Source organism: Oratosquilla oratoria, chromosome 11, assembly GCF_046742065.1.
Source record: "Oratosquilla oratoria isolate Oo_2021 chromosome 11, ASM4674206v1, whole genome shotgun sequence".
NCBI classification, from domain to species: Eukaryota; Metazoa; Arthropoda; class Malacostraca; order Stomatopoda; family Squillidae; genus Oratosquilla; species Oratosquilla oratoria.
This window is the reverse complement of record NC_134787.1, coordinates 34,306,893-34,313,805: the sequence shown is the minus strand read 5'-3', so window position 1 is coordinate 34,313,805 and position 6,913 is coordinate 34,306,893. Positions and strand designations below refer to the sequence as shown.

Here is a 6,913-nt window from a genome sequence, read left to right as displayed (position 1 = left end):
TCCAGGAACTCCTACGTCTCCTCCCGGAGCGGAGTAGGCCGATGCTTTAGCACTGCATCCTAACCCTGCATGAAGCGTGAACTCCGGACCGCACAGGGAAGCAATCCAGAGGTAACCCCCGTGGGGAAACCCGCCTTGCAAGCGACCCGGAGGAGGAGACCCCGTTGTCGCACTCGCTTTGCGAACTACCCAGGGGGTGACTGTACGTGTACCAGCTTTGCAAGCGACCCAGAAGAGGCGGTCCCATGGTTACCAGCTTCTTCCAACCGCTCGTGTGTACCTAACGAATGAGGACTGTGCAGTTGGGTGTTGTTGTTTCCGGAGGCTGGAAGATCGACCCTCTTAGTTCGATGGTTTTAGCAATAATATATCTTGTCTTTAAGAAGGATGGTTGACCATGCGATACAGGAACATTTTTTTCAAGGAGAGGTGTCTGTCGGTGGTGGAGATGATGATGTTGATGACGACGATATGTGTACAAGACTGAGTGCGGGTGGCGTGTGCCCCACCCGCACCTGTGTTTACAACCAAGTCTTCCAGTGAACGTGCTTCAAGTAGAATACTGCAGTCACTCCGTAGTGTCTTGACAAGTGTCCAGACTTGACGCCATCGATCTCCGTGCAAGACTGGGGAACAACCCTTATTATTTTTGTCAATAGGTTTACATGCTCAACCGCTCTGCCTTCAGCGGTACAGCGAAGTTACGTATTACAGTAATATCATAGTCTGAGAGCAATATACTCGAGAACTGTTGTTAGGGATGTCGTTTTATGAACTTATACCGCCGGTTCCCCAGTCTGACACGCGGACAGGTCTTTACAATAATAAGTAAATAATAATAATAATAATACAAGTGCTCTGTGACGCCCGCGAAGTGCGTTCAATAGCAACCAAGTCTTCCAATACCAAATGTGATGTTTGTTTTTTTGGTGTGTAAGTAAAACGTGTCTGTGTGACAAGAAGTATATTGGCCGGGGCTCTGCTGGGGCATAGGGTAGTTGCGTCCCAGGGCGGCGGACTTTATTATAGGAACTTAGTTTCTGTAGGACGTTTTGCAGGCGAGATAGGTCGAGTGACATTAGCAGATTGCAATTATTAATGACGCATTTTATTCTTTGTTGGAATAATGCAGGTACACTTACACAAACGTATATATATCCTCATACATACATACATACATATATACATACACACATAAATACATACATACATATATATGCACATACATGCATACATGCATAAATACATACGTACGTACCTACATACATACATACATATATACATATATACATACATACATACATGCATACATAGATATATGTATACATACATACATACATACATACATATATACATACATGCATACATACATACATACATACATACATACATACATACATACATACATACGCAAGTACACATATGCATACATACATACATACATACCCGGTACATATGTATATGCAAAATTGTGATGAAAGAAATGATGCACTCTAGAAACTTAACTATACAGACATAACTTAAGTGCTATGTGCCTATTCTGCGGTAGTTTTCTCCCACTACAAGGTATATTTTGTCAATAAAACACCAAATAAGTTTAGAATTTTACATAAGAATAAACGATGGTTGTTTAAGTATTGTGGAGGCAGCTCTACAATGCAAGAAGATGAGAGAAAAAGAGAACTCAATTTAAGTAAAGAAAACTGTTTGGTATTTAGAAATTATTCTATATGTTAAGCTAACATGAAATTTTCTTTAATTTATTACAAAAAATGTTTGCATAGTTATTTCCAGTGCATTTAGTTATCTTGGGTCATAGTTGAACATATACATACACTAGACAATAACAGCAGACAAACTCCTACACTGTTTCTTTTGTTTATGACGCGATTTTTATGTTCATTCGAGTAATGGTGAAAAACTACAAGCCATAACATCTACATTCCTAATTTTCTTACATAATCTAACAAAATTCTTTTGAACAGAATATTCATGATCAAAAGAGAAATTTAATCACAGCGAGATTCTTTAAGACGAGTGCAAGAATTGGTCAACACACGCACACACACGCGCTCGCGCGCATACGCACAACGATGTATCAGCATCAAGGAAAACTTCCCCCGGCGTCTATGAACTTTCTTTTCCCGTTTCTCTTGCCTCTCCTCCTCCTTCTCCTCCGAAGTCGCCTCGGGTCGGGCTGAGTCGCCTGTCGACGTCGAGCAAGCCGACTCGAACGCTCACAACGCGATCAGCTCCGAGTTTCCTTCAATTCGAATCTCATTTGTCTTTCCCACGAGCGGCGTCGGCAGCGTCCAATATGGTTCCCTGTTGGTTTAGTTATTTCATTTTTCGCAAAAGACCATGATCAGAGGTGAAAGTCTTCGTGTTTGTGTAAGCATATGCACGTTCATGTACACACACATTATATATATATATATATATATATATATATATATATATATATATATATATATATGCTTTTATATTTATATGTTGCATATATGATCGCACGTGTATACATAGATAATTAATGAGCGGATGTGTGAGTGCATGGAAACATCGTCGGTATACTCTTATGAGAGATAACCGATATTCATCCTTGAAGTCATTCATTTTTTGTCACAATTTCGCTTTGGAAATATTCCTGTTCAAATGAAGATTTTCGGTTTCCAATATGCTCGTCCCCATTAAAAATATCCTTAAAGACAGCGTTCATTTGCAGTGCATTCTATTTATGATAAAATTATTACATTTATTAGAGAACTGGATATCAGTTATGATACAATATCCCATTTTAACGAAAGGAAGGCAATTTCCTCAAGGATATTATTTATTCACAGTGCATTCAATTTGTTCTAGAATTATCACATTTGCTAAAGAGCTTAAAATCTACAACGGGAAGGGGAGATTAATTTGTCATTTATGATACAACGAAAAAAAATTCAGTTATAATGTCCATCCAATTTGTAATAATATTGTAACATTTGTTAGAGAAATAAAAATGAACAAGAGGAAGGGGAATAATTTGTCAGCAGTGATACAATATCTACCAGAAACGGCAACCAGCATCCAAATCTGGGAGTTGCTGAGGGATCAATATGGCCGAGATGGTCGAGATGCCAGTTGCCAAAATTTCTCCCACGATATTTCCAGTCAAACAAGCGTTGTGACGTAATTATGACGTAGTTTTCCTTGGGTATCCTATGGCGAAGGAGAAAAGTAAATTTTGAATAGATTTATTCGTTCTTAGTACGAGGCGTCTTGACTGTAGGCTGCCTTGAACCAAATAGGGCGGACAGATGCCGTAGGCTATTTTGTTCGTCGTATGCACCCATGTGCGTATGTATATCAACGTGTGCGTTTGTGTGCACATATTAATGTGTGCGTATGTGCGCGTGTATGATAGAGAGACATAGTATCTGTATTATTTTAACAGCACGTATCCATTTGACTGAGAGTTTCTGGAATTCCAAGGAAATTACTGATTACGTGCCTCTAGATCATAATTCCAAGTGACATTTTTTGACATATAGGTAGTTTTATCTATACAAATATATGCCAAAGGAGAATATTGACTAGTTATTCTCGAGACGTTGTCTGGCCCCACTGCTTTCCCGCGCGCGGCAAACTCCACCCAGCATCACAACTTTAAAAAAGTGCCTTCTTTCTCTCTCTCCCTCTCCATGTACCTCCTTCCTTCTCAGTCTACTTTTCTCCGTAAAAACTATTCGATTAATTTCGTGTGCTGGAAGGGTGTGACTATAAATGCAATTTATATTTGGGAGACATTATTTGTTTATTTTTGTTTTGCCCTGCTTGGGAAAAGGGAGAGTTGACTTTTTATTGTTCCGATTCTTCTTCCATGTCGACATCGTCGTCGTCGATTCCTCTTGTTGCGAGGCGCATTTGTCATATTTTTCTTGCCGTGGTGAAGCCTCTTCATCAACCATATACGTCTATTTCTGTGTTCGTGTGTACAATATTGTTACCCTGGTCACCATAGCGTTGTCTTCACCATTTCAACACATCATACATAAACTTCCTTGATTACAATATTTCAATCACCAATATGTCGAAAACATCAACTACTCACTTACAACATTTATTACTGATTTTTTCCTTTTTTGACAAACACATACGTGATTAAATTTATCTCTTTCTTCAAACAGATATCTGACATTGGACACGTTTATACCAATGACTCCTTTCCATTAATTCCCTCGACCTGATTCATGAAAATTAAAACTCATCTATCACAAATAACATAACACTACATAAAACAAATTCTACGACCCAACAAGTTTATACAAATTATCCCTTTCCATTAATTCCGTCGAGCTTATTTACGAAAGATAAAATTCTCCAATCGCACACAACAGAATACTGCTGAAAAGAGATTCCACGACCCTACAAGGTCACACTTTGTCCCTTTACCCCTCGCGTTGCACCTTCCACCAGTTTCCATTGGCACAGCGCCAGACAGACGCCTGTCCAAATTCGAGCTCTGAGATGGTGAACTATATTTAGCCGGTGGCGTGCTCAGGGTTACGGAAAATTTTAAAAAAGAAAACTATAAGATATACAACTCGCGACGACGTCAGAGGAGTGCATTTGAACTGTTGTTTTCGTACGCCTTTGATAAGAACTCAACCATTGGGTACAATACAATCAACTTCTATCATGAAACATCATCGATCACAATGTTAACCATGACGGGAATCGTGATAACTTGAAGAGAAATCTGTGTATGAAGCTACCAAATGTGAGGTTATGTTTGTGGGAAAATGGCTCGCGAAGAAAATAGCTTTTGGCAAAAAAGGATCCAAAATCTTGAATAAGAGCTTAAGATTGCCATGCTTTTTAGAAATGTCGCGTCCTTTCTTAGAACACGACAATTTTTGTGTGAGTGTTCCATTTTCGAATATAATCTCCCAGGAATTAACATATATACAATGTGTACACGAACATACACACATGTAAACAAACATACGTACAAGTAATGTAGAACAAGCACATAAAAGGAATACAATCATCATACACAATAATTTTTAAATTAACTAGGCCTACTATTCTCCGTATGTATGTGTGCACGTAACCAGTTTGGCTGATTTTTAAAAGACTTGTCAGAAAGCAGACACTAGTAGAAAGTTTAATTACATTTATTTGTGAAATGCATATACAAAAGCTGGGTTAGGAAATAGTGAAAACTGAAAAAAATAGTAGAAACGAATGGAATTTGCAAATATAGAGTAAGAGGAAAATAAACTAATTTTTCCACGACCTGAGTTAACTCGAGATATCACAGTTTGATTTCGTTCTTAAGCATTTTTTTTCCCATAGGGACAAAGAATATCGCTCATTCAAACCAAGATTATCACCATGAAATTTGTGACAATGTCAAGCCTGGTTTGTGTGTGCATGTCTCTCTCGCTCTTTCTCTCTCTCACTGTGTGTGTGTGTGCGTGTGTGTGTGTGTGTGTGTGTGTGTGTGTGTGTGTGTGTGTGTGTGTGTGTGTGTGTGTGCGTGTGTGCGTGTGTACACTTCATCCCTTCAGGTTTCGCTGAACGTTTTACTCAATGTTCAGCGAGTGTTTGATGACAAAATTGACTGACTTCATTTCAATAACTTCATCATCACGAGATTCTTGCCCTAAATTTGATGAAGCCGACTAATTTTAACCAGAACAAAGCCTGTAATGGAGTCACCTTAACAAAAGAGTTAATTTACTTCGCAAGAAATCATGCGTCGTTTGTTTTCTTTTGGATCATCACTCGAAAAAAGTCTTAATTCAACCAATCACCTTATACAGGATTTTAACATTTTACTATGTGTCTGAATATTATGTTATTAAAGAATGTTAGTCTAGTTTAATGTGTTATTGTATAAATAGACTATGCGTGGTGCAAGTGAAAGAGGGAGTTTTGACTAGTGCGGCATATCGTTTCTCTCACTGCCTTCCTGCCTGCCCCTTGTCGCACCTTTGACCCGCCGCCCCAGATGCAGTCGCCATACGCCCAGCGGGAAAGAATTACCTACTGGGGGATTGTTGTAAGTTCAAACCTGTGGTAACCAAGTCTTCCAATTAAAAAGTTATAAATGTTTATCATTGTTTATAAATGCTGTTGACAGTTTCCTGACGACTCTGAGTAAAAGGGTCTTTTTGCGTTTCATAGCAAGTGCTGATTTACATGATGGTGTATGTTAGCTTGCCAAGTGCACTATTAAGGGTGTTTTGAATATCATCTGACAATTTTTTATCGTTCGTGGTAGCAACCTTATACCGCATAAATGCAAGTATAGATATACCTGCATCATTTTTAGAGATAATTCAACCTTTTAGAACGCTAAACCATTTTTATTTCAAGAAATGCGAGAGGTTGTGTTTCCATGGGTGAGAAAGAATTGACAAACGACGCTCGCTACATCCGCTAAAGATTTTAAAAGGTCTTGACTGAAATCTAGGCTCGCGAAGACCAAATTTCGAGACCTTTCAGGGTTCAGAAACGTGCTTTTCCCTGTCTTCCGTGTTATGAACTGTTAGTACATAGTGTGTGTCCGAGTTTGGGTAATTCTAGTGTTGACGTATTTAAAAATCATCAGCCATCACCAACCTCTTCCCTGCACGCGACTCTCAAAGACTTTCGTTGCCAATACAGAAACTACCCATGACCCCCAACTATCCTTAAGAATGATATTATCAATGTTCATGATACTTAACATTTAAAAAAGGAAAAAAAAAATATAATGAAATAACGTCAATCACCTTTAGAGGGACCAAAACTTTCAGTGCAGATGATATCCCTTCTTGAGCGAATGAAAGTCTTTGGGGTCGTCCAAGTTGGAGGGGGTGGAGATGGTCCATAAACGAACCAAGGCGAGGTCGTGGTACTTAGTATCCACGAAACGCTCTAG

General features: G+C 38.9%; 1 protein-coding gene across 1 annotated transcript in view; it reads left to right on the top strand.

Annotated features, from left to right (window-relative positions):
* The window catches only part of VGAT (vesicular GABA transporter), a 43,586-nt gene extending 37,484 nt beyond the window's left edge, over positions 1 to 6,102 (top strand). Inside the window, exon 3 of the mRNA XM_076192586.1 lies at positions 1 to 6,102. This exon is cut by the window's left edge and continues 1,090 nt beyond it. The gene's annotated coding sequence lies outside the window, so the exon portion shown is untranslated.
* The last annotated feature ends 811 nt before the right edge of the window (positions 6,103 to 6,913 follow it).